The sequence below is a fragment of the Mustela erminea genome, chromosome 10 (genome assembly GCF_009829155.1).
Source record: "Mustela erminea isolate mMusErm1 chromosome 10, mMusErm1.Pri, whole genome shotgun sequence".
NCBI lineage: Eukaryota > Metazoa > Chordata > Mammalia > Carnivora > Mustelidae > Mustela > Mustela erminea.
Window position 1 is genome coordinate 60,377,999 of NC_045623.1, and position 19,951 is coordinate 60,397,949.

A 19,951-nucleotide genomic window follows, 5' to 3' on the forward strand; every position below is an offset into this window, starting at 1 on the left:
CTTCAGAGTCTTTTGCAAAAACAGGAAGAAAAAAAAAAAAAGGAAAAAGAAATCCCCTACCTCCCTGGGGAGACATTTGAGGGATCGTCCAGCCTGAGGGAAGTTTGAATGCCAAGAAAGCCGTGTTCTGAGAATGTGGGCACGGTGGGCAAGATCTGGGCAGCTGCGCTGCTACTGATCAGCTTTCTATTCAAACCCACTCTGGCAGAGGGGAAATGTTCTTTCTTTTTTCTTTCATCACTTTCTTTTAAAGGAAAGGGGAAGAAAAAAAAAAAAAACCCAAACCAAGAAACAAATCCCACCGTGAGAGATCCAGAGACCTCCCGATGTCACTCGAGAGGGGAGACCTAGGTCATAATCAAAAGTTGGTTTCTGGGGACCCTCCCCACTCCGGCCTCCCCTCCCTCCTCCCCCACCCCCACCCTACAATCAAAGCTTTGCTCTAAAAGGCAGCTCAGACAATGGATCAGATGCCAAACCATGTGAAGTGCCCAGAGGCAACTCCAAAACACCCGGCCCACCAGCGGGTAGAGGCTGCCAAGGAGCCAGATGCTGTAGCTTTAAAAATATCTTCAGCTGCTTGGCATGTGCAGTTGCAGGCTGGTGCCTGGGAGAAGGAGCAGGCCAGGTCTGGGACAGCCAGGCCGGCCGGCGGCAGCAACCCGCCTGTATGTAATGGAGAGCGCCTCTAGCCACGGGGCTGCCCATTTGGCCTTGTTAAATCACCCCCAGCATATGGTGAGAGACATCTGCCCAGGATTTGGACCTCACAGACTGGAAGAGGAGGGCTCTGCACAGACACTTTGAGGCTGGAGAGGGTGGAGGCAGCTGGGAAGGCGATTCTAGGGCAAGGGCCTCACTTCTCCGAGGAGCCGGGATTCTGAGAAAGAAGGGACTGGCTCAAGGTCATGCAGTAGCCTACGGTTAGATCTGTAGGGGACAATTCATTTCGGTTCTTTGAGCCTCTGTTTATTTATCTGTGAAGTGGGGTGGACAAATAACTTACAGCCTGGATCTGAGGGTTCGATGAGATCATTTAAGGGAATGGACCCTGCTCAGTGCATTTTAGTTGAACGTATTTCTCGGTGTTCAGGGTATAAGAGTCAAAGGCAGCCACTGACAGTGTTACATTTTCAAGAGGCTTCAGAAAAGATCCAATACCTTCCTAAATCCTGCTCCTGCTGCTTAGGGTTGGAGGGAACTGGAACTGCATTCTTCTGGCTGCTGTTTGAGTCCAATTACAATGCAGCCTCACTTGCAATGGATAAAAATGTGAACCGTGGAAGGCTGACTTCTAGGTAAGTTTCCTTTTTTAGGGGCAGTGGTGAGTTTCAGTGCACGCTTTGTGGGAAGCCTTAGAAACTAGGAAAACTAGGAGGGGAGCCAACACCTTCCCTGGAAAGTTGCCCTTAGCCTCTTGGAGCCATTTAACTTCCCTCTACCTCAAACCTCAACTTCAAAATGGAAATTATGGTTTTGTTTTTTCTTTTTGGTGATTATCTTTGCACCGCTACCCTCCCATTAAAAAAAGCCACCAGGAAGTAAATTCTTAAGGAGGGCAATGGCCCAGGCTGGAATGTAGTGGGAAAATATACCCCAAAGTGGCATTAAACTAGGAGAAATTCACACAAAAACCCTTGTGGACTTTGGCTCTGTGTAGTATTATGAGGTACAACACTCTTCCCTGCCCTTGCATACAAACACTTCATAAATACCTCTGGAGAATATGACCTAGCCCTGGAAGTATCCAGAATTCCTCCCATATCAAGTCTAAAGACTTTCCAATACAGTGACATTATTACTCTTTCTTCACAACCGGGAATATTTGTGATGGCTTTACCAGTCTTTATCTTCACCTGTCTCCAATCCCAACAGCTTCTAATTCCCATTAGAGAGACCAGTGTTTCCAGGTTCCACTGTAGATGAGGGACATATGGTAAATTTTGTTTAAGGATGGGCCATAAGACCTACATGGATCCAGAGGGACCCTTTGGTTTTTTTGGTTTGGCTTTATTTTGTTTTTTTCCTTGGGGGGTGGATTCTGGGACTCTTCCTTGTTCTGTATGAATGGTGAAGTAACTCAGAAATATCCCTGCCTTAGGATTCCGAAAAAGGCAAAATGGAGAAACTGGCCCACTCCGTGTTGCTGGATCAAGCCATAACTGAAGACAGTGCTACCTTTGGACTTTTTACTTGTAAGAGCATTTTATAATTTACATATATTTCACTTATAGGTATAATATGCATATTATATTTGTAATTTAATCCTGTTGGAGTCGTGTTTTCCATAATGAGCATGTGAAAATATCCAGATGTGTTCAGGAAGCCCTAAGAGGTTATTGACATTCAGCTCTGGCTTATCTTTAGATTGTCAATTAAGACTTAAAGTCTTATTGGTTTGCACATATGTTACATGGCAAAGTCATTAGAGCTACTGGCTGAGTGTGCGGATCTTGTTCTTGGAATATGAATAAGATGGTCTTCTTAGATTGGGAATGAGGATAAGTGGGGGCAAGTCCTCATCTGCCACCAAAAATGGTCTTCTGGTCCTTCATTTTTCCACTTGGACTGACAAGTGGGTTGTATTACATTAGGATTTGGCAAACTTCACTCATTTATATATTATTAAAATTTTTTCTATATTCTCCTGTGTTACCATTTACTTCATATTTTTCTTTAAATTAACCCATTTCCTTCATTTTATAAATCATTTAGGAGTAAGATAAAATGTGTATTATTAAAAAATGGAAAAGCCAATGTTTAATACATGTATACATAAGTACATAGTTATTAACATAAAAAATGCTTGTGTACCACTTAAAATTATCTTGCATCTGATCCACTGGGAAAGTCTAGGAGTCAATCGATGTTTTTCTAACTGTGTTTTTATGGGCTAGCTTATTTAAGTTTAAATTATTTGCAGTGTTACATGCGAATTTAATTTTGTAACACATTTTTAACTATTTTGATAATTGAGATAAGAATCCATGATCTACTTAAGTATATGTGTATACATATTATATTTATTATTTATTTTTAAAAAATCTTATTTGAGAGAGAGAGAGAGAGAGAACATGAGCAGCAGGGGGAGAAGGAGTAGCAGACTCCCTGCAGGGAGTCTTATGTGGGGCTTGATCTCAGGAACCTGAGATCATGATCTGAGCTTAAGTTAGATGCTTAACTAACTGAGCCACCCAGGTGCCCCTACATATTACATTTAGAGACCACAATCATAATTATTTGTGCTGATAGGTTACTAATTTTTGTATGAACTCAGAAGAAAACTTAAACAATATCTATGGATGCATATTAATTTTATTTCAAAAATAATTCTCATCAAAATTTTAATACAGAAGACCAATCACAATAGGGTAACAATCTCAATACCCACAGAATCTCTTTGATGTTAAAAAAGTAATAATACGTGGCGCCTGGGTGGCTCAATGGGTTAAGCCGCTACCTTCGGCTCAGGTCATGATCTCAGGGTCCTGGGATGGAGCCTCACATCGGGTCTTTGCTCAGCAGGGAGCCTGCTTCCCCTCTTTCTCTGCCTGCCTCTCTGCCTACTTGTGATCTTTCTCTCTGTCAAATAAGTAAATAAAATCTTTTTTAAAAAAAGTAATAATACGTGTCTGTATATACATTCTAAATTCTTATAAATATGTCACTGATTAGGACTACCATAGCTCTGCAGGGGTCTTTCTGGAATTAGGATTTTTAACCTGAAATTGTATAAGTGAGTCACAGGTACCCCAGATAAATGTCAAGTTAACATCAGATCAGTTGTTTTGGCCAGTCCTTTTACCAAACTGTAACATTCTAATGGAGAAACTTCAGACATGCTAATCTCCATGATTCACATTATGGACCACTTTAGAGTTAGTGTAAATTTTGGGCTCCTCCTGTCTGATTTTCATATTTATGTCAAAGAATACAGAGAACCATCGTTAAGTGTTGTTACTGATTCAACTCTGAAACTGAAATGTCTCGCTATCCTGCCTTGAAGCTTCTGGCCCAGATTAAATGAAGAGTATCTTGAGATTGTGAGTCAAGCTGTTAAGAAAAAACAAACAAACAAAAAGCCCACAGATGTTACCACTTTCGCTACTTATCAGTGCAATCAGAATTTTCGTAAGGCCACGTCTGCAAAACAAAACACCGAAAGAAAGAAGATACTGGGGCTGTGACTGCAAACATCACCTATCACTCCAGTATTAAATGTTGGGGGTGAATCTGAAGAAACTCATTGCTCTTTATGGTGGAACTTGAAGAAGTTAATATTATCAGTTCGAAATTATAAAACAACATTTTCTCAGTATGATACCAGTATATATGTCCACACACGTAAACCCACATCCACACATCCACACTCAACTATTCTGAAAGCCACGTGATCTTTAAGATGTTTCCTCTTGGGCCGAGAAACCTCAAAACTGCGGCTGGGGAAAAGAATACAAAAATGTCAGGTAACATTTATACAGTGCTTTTCTGAGGCACAAAGTGCTTTCACTCCAAGGACGACTATGAATCTCAACCTTGAACCTTAGTCTTACTTTTTCTGCAAAGCTTCCCCTCCTTGCCCCCCCAAGGCAGCATTGCATGACACGGCATTTTGCAATTGTTACTTTGCACGGTTGTCTCTGCCCCAGGACTGTGAACGCCTCATAGGAACAGACATTGCTGTGTTTTCTGTGCCTAGTCTTGTGTGGAGTATCTGCTTAAGAAATGTTCCAAAGCTTCAATGAATGAATGGTGTTATGGGATCCAATAGAAAAACCGAGCCCTGGATGATTAAGTTCTATTTTTTTTTTTTTTTTTTTCTCATCAGCTCGGCACATGTCTTCCCCATCAGGAATATTTATTAAGTAACAGCATATGTTGTCCTCATGAAAGAATATTTATTAAGCAACAAATTTGCACATAAAATTTGGCAACGGACCACTCGTTCTGACATCCATCCTCTCCTCTTAGTCCTGACTGTCCAAGTTCATGTCCTTAAAAGCTTTCCTCGGTTTATTTCGTTGAACTCTTATCAGTACACATCTGACCCATCCCCACCTCTGTGCCTCTGTGCGTGTGTTTCTCTCCACCTGGAACACCTTTCCTCATCATTCCTGGATGGTCATTATTACCTGCACTTGAATCCTTTCTCAGGGTCTCTTCTGGCCCAGCCTATGCTGGAGGTTATGGAATTCAGATATGCCATTTCCTGAAGCTCTCCAAGGGAACAGATCACTCTATTACCACGTAATAGTCACTTAGAAACAGGCCTTCTTTCCTCTTCTGGATTTTGCTCTCCGTGGGGGAAGAATTTGCACCAACTTATTTTTGCGTTTATCAGAATACCCAAAGCCTATAGTGGATGCTGGAAAAATATTTGGTGGAAGAAAAATGTGTCTGGGCCCTGTGGTTCATTCCGCCGCTCTCTGAAACAGCTGATAAGACCGTCACCATCAGATTTACGCTAGAATCCTGGAATCTTGAATCACGTGTACTCACTCCCACGAAGAACACAATAGGAAATTATTCCTGCTTTTCGCTGATTCTTACTTACGTGTTACTGGCTGCCTACCCCTGGGGGGGTTACTCAGTTTTTCTAATTCCCCAGCTTTTCTTCCCTAATCATGGCTCATCGCATATAGCTGAAGAGTGAAATGAACTCCTATATGTAGAGGGCCTGGCACATGGCAAAGCTTGACTAATATTACTATTATTATTACTATTACTATTATTATCCTCTATTATTACAACCGTGGTTGTAACCGTGGTTGCCAAAAGATGCCATAGAAAAAATCTGAGAAAATTGGAAATTACAGGCACGTGACTAGAGAGAGGAAGGGTAAAGCCGCTTTGTAGCTGACAGAACCAGTCTCTTCCAATGGAGACCTCCTTGAGAGTAGGTTCTGCGTCTTTTCTGTCTCGGCATCCCTAGCACTTACCAGAACGCTTTGTACAAAAAAGGGATGTATTGGAAGCTTTCTGATGGGACCATATGCATCTTTTGATTATGTGAACAATAACTTTGGTATAGTGAACGTTCGCGGGGTGACAGGCAGTGGTCCAGATTCTTTACAAACTGTCTCGTGTGTTCCACACAACCTTCCTGCTGGAATGAGCTACGCTACTACTTTGTGGCAGAGGCCACAGAACTTGTCTGTGTTTGCACAGTGAGTCGGTGGCAGAGCCCTGATGAAGATGCAGGTCTATCTGATTGTAAAGCCCACTGCCCAACCCACGGCGATGCACACTGCAAGGTTGCCCCACAGTATTAGAAGGTTCATGGAATATTCCAGGCTCCGAGCAAAGGAGGTGACAGTCTGGGTGATGGGAGACAGAGAAGGAAGCTGCAGTCCATTGCCTTTAGGGACTGATTTCCTTGGAGAGGGACCTGAGGGGGTGAGGCAGGTGGAGGAAAACTGGAGATCACAAAGAGAATTCCCCATCCAGGCCAGCTAGGGAGCCAGGCTGCTCTGTTTCTTGCACAGCGCACTTCCCCCAAACCGGGGCTGCTCCCCCCGCCTCCTGTTTCCCTCAGAGATTTCCTGACAGGCCCCCCAATCAAGGTCAGCAGTGGCCCACTGCAAGGCAGGCCCAGGCACACGCGCTTGGTAACAGCAGTGCTAATGGGAACTTGGCCCTGCCCCAGGCGGGTATGGAAAGCGGCTGTTGGCTCTTGTAAAAAATCCTTGGTCCAGGCTGGTTTTTCCACAAAGAGAAATTCACCGCCCTGAAGAAATGCTATCGCCTGTTCCTGGTGCCAAACTCGAGGAAAATCAAGTCGTGAGACTCTCTCTTCTGCCTGGCTGAAATGACAGATAGCGAAAGAGCTTTCAGTTTCCTCTCCCCCAAAAAAGTCTGCCAGAGATATAAATATTTAAAAACAGGAGCTAGACTGAGAGGGTTAGCTTTCCCCGTGTCTTCTTTGGCAAGCGTTCTATCCACCCACCAGATATCATTTTATTCTGTGTAATGGAATGGCAGTTCTGGGTCGCACAGCCCAACTTCTGACACACTGCGTGGAAAAAAAAAAAAAGACTGTGACCCTTGTAAACTATTTTTGTCGTTGGAAACAGATACAGACCCAGGTTGTGAATGCCAGATTGAACATAGCTATGAGCGGTTTCAGTGGTGGGTTTTTTTTTTTTTCTTTTTCCTGCTGTTCCTTATTTTCATCTCCTGCTAAGAGGTCCCCTCTCTCATTTTTGTCCAGTAGGATAACGCCTCTTTTCCCGGTATCCAGGATTTATTTATTTATTTACGTAGCTGTTCTCATCTCAAATTGGTTAAACAAAGTGCAGGTCTGTAATAACCGTTTTCTCTGAATTTCTTTGTTTCTCTCACGTGGCCATCCCTGAAACTCTGACAGATACAGGAGACCATTCAAAGTTATTCATTCTCTTTTTCCTGTAGAGACATGGGTGCAAATCTCCATGATATTAAAGAGGTTTAAATCATCGCCGGTGACCTTCACGAATCTCGGTCTTTATACTTTTAGGTGGATTAGAGGAAACTAATGAGGATTTTGAAACAAGCTTTGGACTAAAACTCTCATCATGCAAATCCATTGAAAAAACCCATAACTTGCAAGCACAATTAACCCGATCCCTAGCTCTCACGGCGCCGTATCTGATTCATTGTATTTCCTCTTATTTTACTTTCTTCATAAAACGATAATAACAACCAGTGCCATGGGTATGTTTCTCTGTTATCAGATTCCATGGTCCTTTATTTTTCTTCTTCTTTTTTCTTCTTCTTCTTCTTCTTTTTTTTTTTTGGTTCTAAATTGCTCTGTCCTCAGAGTCCTTTTTAATATGGTTTAGGACTCACAAGAGTTAATAGGCAAGGGTGGGGGGAGGAACCCACTTGTTTTAAGCCTGGAGCCTGTCACCTTTTCTTGGCAATTACACTGCTAATGGCTGGATCCCAAGCAAAGTGGCAAAGAATATCTCTTCTCACGTTCCCAACTCACAGTGCATTCCCAAATACCAGATGGTGTTTTTGGAATCCATTTCACTATGTTTGATATGACAATACTTTTGTATAATGTTAAATTATATATAACTATTGCAAATAGCTGAGATCAGAACAACCAAGAAGCGGAAAATTAGACACAAGAAGGAAAGATAGAAACTAAAGACTGTGGACTTTCATCTGCCCCCATTGTGTCCTGTTTCCCTTAGATTTTCTTTTAATCTGAAGAGGATTGGCAGGCGGAGGCTGGGTGCGGGGCGACAAGGGGGGGGGCTGGAGAAGCGTGGGGGGTGGGGAGGAGCAAAAAGTAAAGCCTCTGTGTTGTTGCAGGGAAATTACATCAAATTGGGATCCTCTCGCTGCTAGAGTTTGGTACACATCATGAAAAACTTGCCAGACGTTTCGAGAGCAGCGTCATCTCATTTCAATGGCCAAAAACCTCAAAATAAGCCAAAGAAGACTGATAAGGCCTCATGCTCAACCCCTTTGGAAGCTGTGTGGTGTTTTTATTCTGCTGGGAGGGACAAGCAAATGAATTACCAGATCTTAAAACCTCAGTCACTGCCTTAGGAGCCATTAGAAGGACAGCGAGAGAGAAAACAAACACGGACTCAAGACGGTACAAAGGAATTCGTCACAAACAGTTGAGAGGCTTTTCTGAATTTGGGGGCACACGGGTAGATGGTTGTGATTTCTAAAGCAGCAGCTAGAACTGGACCCTAGTAATTAAAAAAAAAAAAATCTCAAAGAATCCACCCTTGAAAAACCTGGGTAACACTAATGGAGCCGTATTGCCACCCCAGATGGCCAAATGGGGTAAACATATCACTTTAATTTAAATTTTCTGGCTATTTGACAATAGGCAACCTCTGGTCCTTTCCCAACCTTCAGACACTGCTGATCTCCCCATTGAGGACCTATTGACTTCAGCCCAGAGCGAATGCATTACAACCAAGTGATAAATTGCTTAAAATTATTCTTCAATGAAAATGCTGGAAACCTCCGATGTGGCTTTTTGAATGGAGGGTGGGCAGGACAATTTCCAAACTGTCTGGATCAGAGATGCTTTCTTCCAATTGATTCTTTCTTCAGCAGCTACGTTGCTAACCTACAGAGCCCATGGTCCACACGGCACTGAGGGCTTACCCAATGCATGCTGCTAGAGAAGGGTTTTTCCCTACCACCAGTCCTTGCTCCCGGCTACCCTTCTCTCAACGACCACCCCCTCCCCCACTTCCTCCCCCTCCACGCCCCCCCCCACCATATAGCCAAATCGTGCTCCCTCCCCGGAAAGCTCCTACAGCTCCAGTGACTACTACATAATTAACAATAACTTGTAGTAATGCAATTTAAGAGTCCTTTTAATGGGCAGCGATGGTAGAATGTATAGCCCATCTTTCTTTGTCATCTGAGAAAAGCGGCCCCATGCAGAGCTGCTGGTTGCTGAGTGAGGCTTTGTTGTCTGCACCAGACACAGTACCAGCTGCACTGGCAGGTAGCCGAAGTGCAAGCAGATAGCTGCCAAACTATGCTATACAAAGGGAGCCGTGCCAGAGAGAAAGGGACCTTAGCAGGCGATGACCTTTGACCCCCAAGCCAGCATGGATCCCATATTCATCCCTTCCAGACAATTGCATCTTTCATTCCACCACAAACTATGATTAGAAAGGGGCCATTTGTGATGGGGAGGGGGTCGGTTAGCTTATAAGTTCCCAGCAATGGGGCTATTGCTTTTTTCTTCTATTTTAATGGTGACAATATTTTCCTTAAAACGGGGTAGGAGGAGATGAGCAATTAAACTAGGGAAAATTATAAAAGCAAAACAGTCACCCAGCCAATGGCGTGGGGCAAGGACTCAAAGAAAGTGAAAAGCGTGGAGACAATGACCATATGGCATTTAAAAAGTCAAACGGAAATTGAACTCTCACCTGATCACGGGGAAGCTTCCCACAAGCGGACTGCTGGAAGGGCGCGTTTTTAGGGAAATTGCTAACTTACTCAACACTGCTATATAATACTTCTTTCATCCCACCAGGAACGCTTTTGTTTGGTCAACTTAGATTAATGAGAAACGAACAGCTTGTATTTGAATATGTCCTAGCAAGTCCATTTTGTTCTTCTTTGAAAAACACCAGTGATCTCTGGAAAATGTCTTTTATTTTGTGTTTTAAAGCCATTCTACATCAGGACTTATGAAAAGAAGCCCAAAGCCTCAAGTGAGGACCCACCTCAAAGTCAAGGCAGCCTTTCGGTCCCTACCTCAGAGCCATTCTGTCTGGTGGGCAGAGAAATCAGTTGTCAGCCTTACACAGCCTGAGTGTGCCTAGGAAACGTTCTCAAAGCTGCTGGAACGTAATGAACCGGAGTTTCAAATTCTACGTCTTTCCATAAAAGGAAAAAAAAGAAAAAAAAAAAGAAGCCTGTGATGTGCATTGGGGGGTCCACTCTGAGAGCTTTCTCAGTGGCAGAGAAGTTTCTGGAACAGGCCCCATTTGCTCTGTCTTCCCACTGAAGGCATGGATCCTTGGAGGCAGGGGAAACCACTGATACCTGTGGGCCAGCCTGAGGAGCCACACCTGACTTCAGGCTTCCACGTGAAGCCATCTGTTCTTTATTTTCCCTCTGTATGAAGCTAAGGGAATTTGCAGTTGATTAACCTCAAACCTGGAGAAGGGATCCAGTCTGGGATTGCAGCCGGCAGGGCTAAGGGGACGGTGACTTGTACTTCTTAAGTGACTCAGACAGCAACAAGTTTTCTCCCACCAAAGCAGACCCCAGAGGAATGGGTATGCAAGGGAGAGTCCCGTGGGTCCAAACAGCCTGCAGGCATGGAGGCAGATTGTGGTTGGGATCTGGGCTCCCAAAATAAAGCGCTGGCGTCTACATGACAAATTAACCCGGGAACCTGAATCTTTTTCCTTTTTTTTTTTTTTTTTAAGGTTTCATTTATTTACTTGTGAGAGAGAGAGACGGGGAGAGAGAGAGAATGAGCAGTGGGGAGGAGCAGTGGGAGGGAGGGAGAAAGAAGGAGAGAGAGAAGCAGACTCCCCACTGAGCAGGGAGCCTGCCCAAAGTGGGGCTTGATCCCAGGACCCTGGGATCATGCTCTGAGCTGAAGGCAGATGCTTAACTGAATGAGCCACCAAAGAGCCCCCTGAATCTTCTTAAAAAAAAAGTCCCAAACACATGGAGGCTTTACCCTGTGGAGAGGCAGCAGTATTGTGGGTAAAGCATGGACGCCAGAGTTAGATTGCCTGCCTTCGGATCCTGGCTCCACTACTTATCAGCTGGTTGACTTTGAGTAAGTTACTGAACTTCTCTGGGTCTTAGTCTCCTCATCTGTCAACTGGAATTGTTGACTGCAATGAAGACTAATGAATTAATATTTGTAAGGTACTTAAGAATCATGCCTGGCCCATCGTAAGCTTATATGTAAAGATACGTGGATTTTTTTTTTTCTCCAGGAAAATGTGCCCACACCTATTTTTCCTGTCAGTCATACTCTGATTCAAGAAAAATGCAGTATGACTTCACTAGCTTCTAAAGACAAAAAACAATAGCGTAGTGTATCCTGATACTCGGCTCAGCTAAAAAATTTTTTTTTACAAAACTAACTCTCATGTTTAAAATAGTTGTGAGAGAAAGTAAATGACATAGGGTTAAAATTTTTAAAAAAGATGTCGGGTACTTTCTTATTGTTCTGCATCAGACAGTAAAGGTTGCTGCTGAATTTTCCGAGGGGAAGCTTCCACATATGGTATATTTAGTGCATGAAATGTGGCAGTTGGATTCCTGTGTGTGTTTTTTTTTTTTTAAATTGTCATATAAACAAATAATTCCAAACATATTTCTTCTTCGTGGATTTGTTTCTATTTTGCAAATTGTTTCAGGCATCAATAAACAGGATTACACAAATGTGCATACAACTGTAAAACTCATTTAGTTTAGCAAGTGCTTCTCACATATTCATTTACTCAACAATGCTACTTTCAAGTCATGTCAACATTACTCCATTGCTGCCTCATGACTAATACAGTGTTACTTAAACCCATTTCACATCTTCCATCCCAGGAACACCACCAACCTTTTTGGTCTGGATCACCTGGTTTCTAATTAAAAAAATCCAACTGAGAAAGAGGTCTTCTGCTGGGTGTAGGTTCTTCCCCAGCACGCTTGTGGGTCCCCGGCAAGGCTTTAAAATATAAGATCACTAACGTGGAGGCTCATTATAGGAGAAAAACAAAAACTGAAAAGCACATTAGACCAATTAAGAGGCTGTGAGCGAGAGGCATATGGGTATCGAATAGTGCGATGGTTTCATTGTCCGCTTTTTATCAAGGAGGGTGAAAAGAATTTTTCACTTGTAACCGAATACTTTGCCAATTTCAGAATGTTCAGAATAGATCAGCAATATCCACGGATGCTAGAAACGCAACTGAAGCCCCACACCCTGAGCCTCATAACAGGGGAATCTGCTATTTAGTGTGTCAGAGATTTCGAAACGTGCAGCCACTCTAACCACGGCAAACAGGAAAACAATACCCGTTATTCACTCAATTTTCTTGAGCTAAAAAAGGCGAATGATAACAACATATGCTCTAAATGTGACCCATGCAGTTTAGCTTAAAGGCAAAATAAGATAAAAGTCAGCATTGCACACAGAGTTTAAACAGAAACATACGTATCTATACACTTCCTTTCCCTCTCCATATGTTACCCTGTGGTGGAGATTATAATACTGTGCATCACACCTTTCACTCAAGGATCTCAAGCCCCTCTCAGAAATGAACACAAACCCGTTCGCCAGCCCTGGGAAGCAGGTGGTGAGTATTATTATTACCATTTTACAAATGGAGACACTCAGTGTTCCCAACTCCTAGTTGATTGAACTCAAGGCAGGCACTCTCTGGGTGTGTGTGTGTGTGGCGGGGTGGGGGGGGTGTTCTCTCTCTCTTTTAAAAAATTTTATTTTAGGGGCACCTGGGTGTCTCAGTGGGGTAAGCCTCTCAGTGTCCTGGGATCAAGCCCTGCATCAGGCTCTCTGCTCAGTGGGGAGCCTGCATCCCCCTCTCCCTCTGCCTGCCCCTCTGCCTACTTGTGAGCTCTCTCTGTCAAATAAATAAATAAATAAATAAATCTTAAAAATTTTATTTTAACGTCAATACAAGTGAATTGTAGTCCTTAAAAGTGCTAACAGTTCAAGGATGGCATTGTAAAAGGATTTGCTTCCCTGCCATGGACTTCTCTTCATCCCTGAAACTGTCAAATGTAACTGCTGCGAAGAATAATGATCTCAAACTTTCTTCTAGGTATCCCTGTTGGAAGAGTTTGGAACACTAATATACGAAAGTCACGAATAAGAGAAGGGAGTTCTTGAATTCGATGTTTCTGTTACCAGGAGTAAAGCCTGGGCACAGCTTAGAATGGAAACTGGCAAGTCACACCCTCCGTGATCCCAACTCCTGGGCTGTAGTTAGGGAAGTCGTTTTGGACAGCTTTCTGAGGCAGCCCAAATGTAAATCGAAGGCAGATAGATGTGCTTCACAGTAGTTGCCCAGGACAAGGTTTTCATTTTAAATTCTCAGATGCTAGATTTTAAACCAAGTACAACTCCTTGGGAACCTTAGGTCTAAGTCAGCATACACACAGAGAGGTCTACAACACAGGCTTCCCAGGGAAAATGAACCTTTACAGTTAGTGAGCTCGTCCCAGCTTGGGGATTTCCTTAAGAATCATTAACTTCCTGCCAGGTTCCTGTCCTCTGAAGTAGGGCTTCAATTTTGCTGTCGCTCGTCCTGGGTAAGTGAGAAGCTTTCTCAATTTGACCCAATGGACTCTTGGGGAAAAAATATTCTTAGAAATTACAAGAATCACTTTGCTTTTTAGGTCAGAAGGAGAAATACTCACTTTTCCAAAATCATCTTTATAAAAATATCTATCTATGAGACAAACCATTCTTATAGTCTCAGTGAGACCTGGCACAGTGTGAAATACATAGAAATACTGGATGGGGGCTCAGAAAGTCCTTTGTTTTTTTATTTTTAGGAAGATCATATATAGCCATAGGAGAAAAAAAGCTGCATGAATCAGAGCTCTCTCCTCCCTTCTCTGTCAAAAACAAAAACAAAAACCCTTAAAATAAGAGGATATATTTATCTAATGATAATAATAGCTAAAAAATAACAATAGTTAACACTTTTGAGTTTTTCTTATGCACCAGGAACTGTGCTGAGCATTTTATAAGCCTGCACCCCTTTTAAAAACTCTGAGAAAACAGAGGTTAGGAGAGGTTAAGTAACTTCTTCATGGTCACATAGGAAATGCTTTTGGATGCTGGGTCTGTTTGTCTCTAGAGTGCATTCTCTTTACCTTTGCTTATACTGCCCCAGAATAAAATATTATTTATGTGAATTATTATGGCCTAATTAAGATAGGGAAAAGGGAGGTAGGAAATAAAAGAGTTGCTTGTAAAATTATTTCTTTGTGGAGAACTGTTGTGTGGGGCAATTATGCACCACACCCAGGAGTCCTAGGTTACCTTGTTCCTCTGCACTGATCTCACTTCCCCCAGCTTTCACCAAGCCCTCCCAAAGTCTAAGGGACTATATCATAGTTGCCTTTGTCTTTTTTGGAGCTCGGACAGTGCTCCTCATAAGTACATGCTCAACAAAAGTCTACTGGTTGAATGAATGAATGAAATGAAATGACTTTAGGTTCTCTGAAAACACATTGATCCGTCGATGAATTATTGGTGGCAACTTCTAAAATAGTGGCCAGTCTTCCCAGGTGTTGAGCTGGTCTCCCCTTCCCCTCTGGTCTGTGTGAGCTCAGGGCATGCAAACACACTCATGTTAGCCTAGTAAACTCTGATTAGGTTGGGGGACGGTGGTGAGAAGTGACACTGAGAAAGGCATATTATGGACAGCTACAAGAGGAGCTCATAAGAGATTTGCCACTTGTTTAGAAGAGGTGGCAGTGAGGGAAATTCTGGGAAAGAGGCAAAGTGCTATTTAAAATCTATTCTCAATAAGCATAAGAAAAATGCTTAACATCACAAATCATTAGGAAAATGCAAATTAAGCCACAATGAGATATACTTCACATTCTTTACGTATCATAATAGAGTGAGTCAATCTCATTATCCAGAAACCAAACCAAGCCAAACCAAACCCAGAAAATAATAAGTGTTGGTGAGGGCATGAACAGACAGGAGCTCTTGTGCACTGCTGCAGGGAATGTAAAATGGGGCAGCTACGGTGGAAAGCAATATGGTCATTTATCAAGAAAAAAAAAAAAGGAATTACCATAATGATCCAGCAGTTCCACTTCTAGGTATATAAATACCCCAAAGCATTGACAACAGGTACTTCCACAGGTACCTATGTTCCTGGCAACATTATTCACAATGGCCAAAAGGAGCAGACAACCTAAATGTCCACCAGCAGATAAATAGATACACAAATGTAGTGTATACATACAACGGAATACTATTCAGCCTCAAAAAGAAAGAAAATTCTGGTGTAGGCTAGGAGAAGGATGAATCTTGGCAATGCTATGCTAAGTGAAATAAGCAGGAGATGAACAGGAAAATATTGTATGGTTTCACTTGCATGAGATACCTAGAATAGTCCAATTCATCGAGACAGAAAGGTCAGTGGTGGTTACCAGGTGTTGGGGAGAGGGAAGAATGGGGAGCTATTATTTCTGGGAATGGAGTTTTCGATGAAAGGGTTTTGCAGATGGATGGCAGTGATAGTTGGGCAATGGTGTGAATATAGTTAACACTGGTGAATTATACACTCAGAAAAAGTTAAGGTGAGTCATTTTATGTTATGTATCTTTTACCACTTCTGCCATATTTATGCTATGAATTTTTAATTTTAAAAACCTATCCTCCTGGTCAGCAGGCAATGGCTAGAAGCGTGTAAATGATTGGAGACTTGGGATAGGCCTAATTTTTCATGACACTTTAACAAATTCCCAGCGCCCACCATCATAGTAAAAGCATGCTTGGGGAGGGTGCTGATGGCCCCTTGGCAAGCTCCCAGGGTTGGGGAAGTGGATGGCAGGTGCAGAGCCCCAAGGGTGTGGTGTTTCCTGTGCCTGTTGGTAGGTTCCACCATCTGGCACACAGGGCTGAGAGTTCCCAATCTCTGCTTTGAACACCTTTTGAATTTGTGTGGGTCTGGGGATGTTGAGCAGAAAGTGTTTGGGTTAGAGAGCTGCTTCCCTTTTAACATTGCCTTGGGCTTTTAATATGATTGCCACGCCAGACAGAGCAATATTTTTTGTTCCAGGTTGACTTAAAGGACATTGCCTTTAGGGGACTTCCCAGTTACAATGAGGACATTAATACAGAACATCAGAATCAGATGCCTAATGATTTTTTGAAGATGTAGACTAATTCCTTTCATGGTATGTAGTACTCAGTATGATTGTTTGGGAATCAAGAGAATTTAGGAATTTAGAGTCAAGGCACAGAACTGAATTTTGGTTACTTCATCCCTAAAGTATTAGGACTTTAAATTACATGGATGATGATACCAGTCTCTTTCTGTTGGTATTGTTTTCAGTCTTTTATAGCATTGCTTTCATATCTGCTACCGATACTAAGACCCTCACACCAAACCTGTGAAGGAGGCAAGGCAGGAATTGGGTCTAGTCTGCACAGGAGGAAATTGCTAGAAGTTGCTTAAGGCCAGAGCCTGTGTCTTATTTCCCTTTGCATCCTCAGTACGGGCCTTTCACTCCAGCTTGGAACATAATAGGTTTTCCCTAAGTTCTTGCTGAATGACTCAATGAGTATATGGAAAACTTCCAGTTCACTGCTTAAGGCTCTGGAGTAAGTAGAGCTGGGCCTGGGAATGCCCTCTGATTTCTTTTTCTATAAGGACATCTTGATGTAAACAGCCATTTTTCCTGAGCCAAATTTCTTCTGGAGAATCTGTCCACCAGCAGAGGTTAAATACATCTTAGCCAACCAGCCACGAGCTTGGTGGGCTGAATGCCTCAGCGGTTTCCCCTTAAGTAAAAGATGTACATCTTGATTGGAAGCTGGCAAGGTAACAGGGCTCCTATCGGATCCCTCCACACCACCCTGCACCTCGCAGCCCCTCCCCCTGTACAGAGCTCTCTGGTTGCCTGGCTTCTGTCACCCTTTTCTGTCCACATCAGGTGATTCCTTGCTTTGCCGGCCTTCTAGACTCGCTGCTGCAGGCCAGACTCCCTTTATCGCGAGGTTTTCTGTCGCTATCTTATCAGGCGATCCCGCTCCACTCCTGTTCCATCCTTCCAGGCCGCCCTGCTGGGTTCTGAGCCTTTGGTAGCTGTATAGGTCCACCCCCGCCCCCTCTCCCTGCAGGGCGAGCTGCTTCTCTTATTCCCCTTCTCTCTCACAGTCTGCTCTGGTTCCCATTAGGGGAGCGTGCATTTTAAATGTCTCAACAGCGTCTGTCTCTGCAGCCACAGTTCCTCTGCTTTCCCATCCCCCCAACACCCTTCCCAAGACAGACACTAGAGTAGGGGGCATCAATTTATAGTTTCTGGCCAGATACCAGATGTGCTGGGTGGAAGCAAATCGTCATAGAAATATTTGTAATTTCAGATAAAGATCAACGCTGAAGTGGTAAGGAGGGTAAGGAAGGAAGAGAACTAAATTTGTATTGTTATCACAACTGATAACAGTCCCCAGCAGCCTCTTTACGTCTCTGTCTCTTTCTCTCCTTCTCTTGCTCTCACTCTCAGCCAGTTGGAAGTGATTATAAAGTTTCTCTAGGACACAGGCTCCATCCTGTCCTGATGCACCACAGTAACACAGGGAGCTGAGAAGACATTTTTATGGGATAATGGTGAAAAGTGCTAAATAATATTTCCAGTGGAAACTTTTGTTTCTATGAAAAGGTGTCATAGCCTCTTAGGAATGGAAGATGAAAGGTACCACTGAAATGATCTAATTTCACCTCCTAATTTTGGAACCTCATCAAAAATAAAGGAACTCGCCCAAGGCCACAGAAGTTTGAACGATGTTGCTTATTTTAACATTGCCCTTGGAGAATCACAAAGCACAACAGCATATTAAAGACACTGGATTTCAGCAGTCAATAAATATATTTATTTACCCGTCTGGTCAAGCATAATCCTAACCTATTGAATCACATAATTCCACCCCCTCCCCCCAGGAATCAGGAATTAGTGTCCAACAATATACTTTCACAAAAACCTGGTTTAATAATATAAAGACCAATCATTTAGGTCTTAAATGGTGTATTTGCATCCAAACAAAGATGCTTCTAAAATAACTGGAATTATTCTTGAAACAATTTCAGGGGGCTTGTAGGGAGCGACTATGCCATCTGTCTCTGCTCTTTGGAGATAGTTGCTGGAGACATGAAACGCTCACATTGGGTGACCCATGTTGATTTTATCTCCAAAGGGAGAAAACACTTCTCATTGTGGCACCTCCAATGAAGGCTGCCTCCCAAAGTTAGAGTGGAAGCTCTGAAGAAAACATTTCAAATGACAATTTGGTGAAATAAAAAACACCAGACTTAGCATGCACGAAGTTTGAAAGGTTCTGGCTTCTTGTCTATGCACATATACCAGGGACTTGGGGACAAAAACAATATTCTGTGATATCAAATGTGCTTTAGAGGTTGCTAAGTGAAATAAGTCAGAGAAAGACAAATACCATATGATTTCACTCATATGTGGAATTTAAGGAACAAAACAAATGAACAAAGAAAAAGAAAAGACAAACAAAAAACCCCGACTGTTAAATATCAGAACACCAGAAGGAACTGGTGGTTGTCAGAGAGGAGGTGGAGGGGGTTGGGATGAAATAGATAAAAAGGGAATAAGAGTACAATTATCTTGATGAGCACTGAGAAATGTAATACCATTGTTGAATCATTATACCGTACACCTGAAACTAATATAGCACTTTATGTTAATTATACTTTAATTTAAAAAAATAATTTCAAAAGTGCTTTCGAGGTAAGATAATAGAATCAACAGGTGGGTCTCTGAGAAGTGAAGTGGTTGATTTAGATACCTATGCCTCTGTTTTCTAATTGCTTCTTCCTTTTCCTTTTAGTCTTCTCTCTCTTTTCCAGGTGGGTACATGCAGGTGAGGGAACTAACTGAAACACTCACATTTGCTCATTTGGCCTTTGGACTCTCCTGGAACCCAAGAAGGAAGGCTGATGATCTGTTGAATGAATTCACTCGTAAGGTGAGGACCATGCTGTGCCCACAGGTGGCATGTCAGCCATGTGATAGTTTGCATTAGAAAGAATTTGGAAGGCAGCTATGCTCACCACTATACCACCAATGCAGAAAGAATTTGGAGCCCTCACCTCAGATGATAGTGTCTAGGTGACTGCCTCCCACATCTATGAGTGATGATGGAGAAAATAACACAAACAACATAAAATGGCAAATTATTTAGCTTCCACTGCCATGGACTCAAAGGGAAAGAGCTGGGTAGGCAAGTAGATCCAATAGAATAATTGTCCCCATTTTCAGGAGGGGAAGTATCTCCCCAGAACTCTGATCTACAGGAGAGGCGTGGCACAAGTCCCTGGAGACAACGGTAAAGGGAAGGGACAGATTATTCTGAACTAAGTTGAGTGGATTTTTCTCTTGCTTTCTAATTATTATAATAGGACAATAGACAACTGTAAGGACAGAATTTGAAATCAGAATTTTTTCTCAAAATGTTACCTGGTATATTAAAATTACCTAAGAAGTTATTTCCTGCTTGCATCCCTTCCCTATCTGAATCTGGGCTTCAAGGTATGTGTTGAGGGAAATCCTCGACTCCTTAGGGTACTGATAACGCCCTGTTTTAGAACCACTTTCAGAGGGTTTGTCTATAGCTTAGGTTCAAATGAAGGATCATGGTATTTGGGGGTTACCTTGGGGTAGTTTTATGACATGAGTGAATTTATGAACTCTATGAAGTCTCAGTTCTTTTATCTGG

The 19,951-nt window shown here is 42.6% G+C and overlaps 1 long non-coding RNA gene across 2 annotated transcripts; it reads left to right on the plus strand.

The window, feature by feature from the left end:
* The first annotated feature begins 611 nt into the window (after positions 1 to 611).
* On the plus strand, positions 612 to 19,196 carry LOC116567951. 2 transcript variants are annotated; one of them, XR_004276446.1, is made up of 3 exons: positions 612 to 1,298; positions 2,102 to 2,195; positions 19,083 to 19,196. It is a non-coding gene; the product is annotated as an uncharacterized LOC116567951 (long non-coding RNA). The 2 variants fall into 2 exon arrangements; XR_004276445.1 differs by lacking the exon at positions 19,083 to 19,196 and adding an exon at positions 8,302 to 10,956.
* The last annotated feature ends 755 nt before the right edge of the window (positions 19,197 to 19,951 follow it).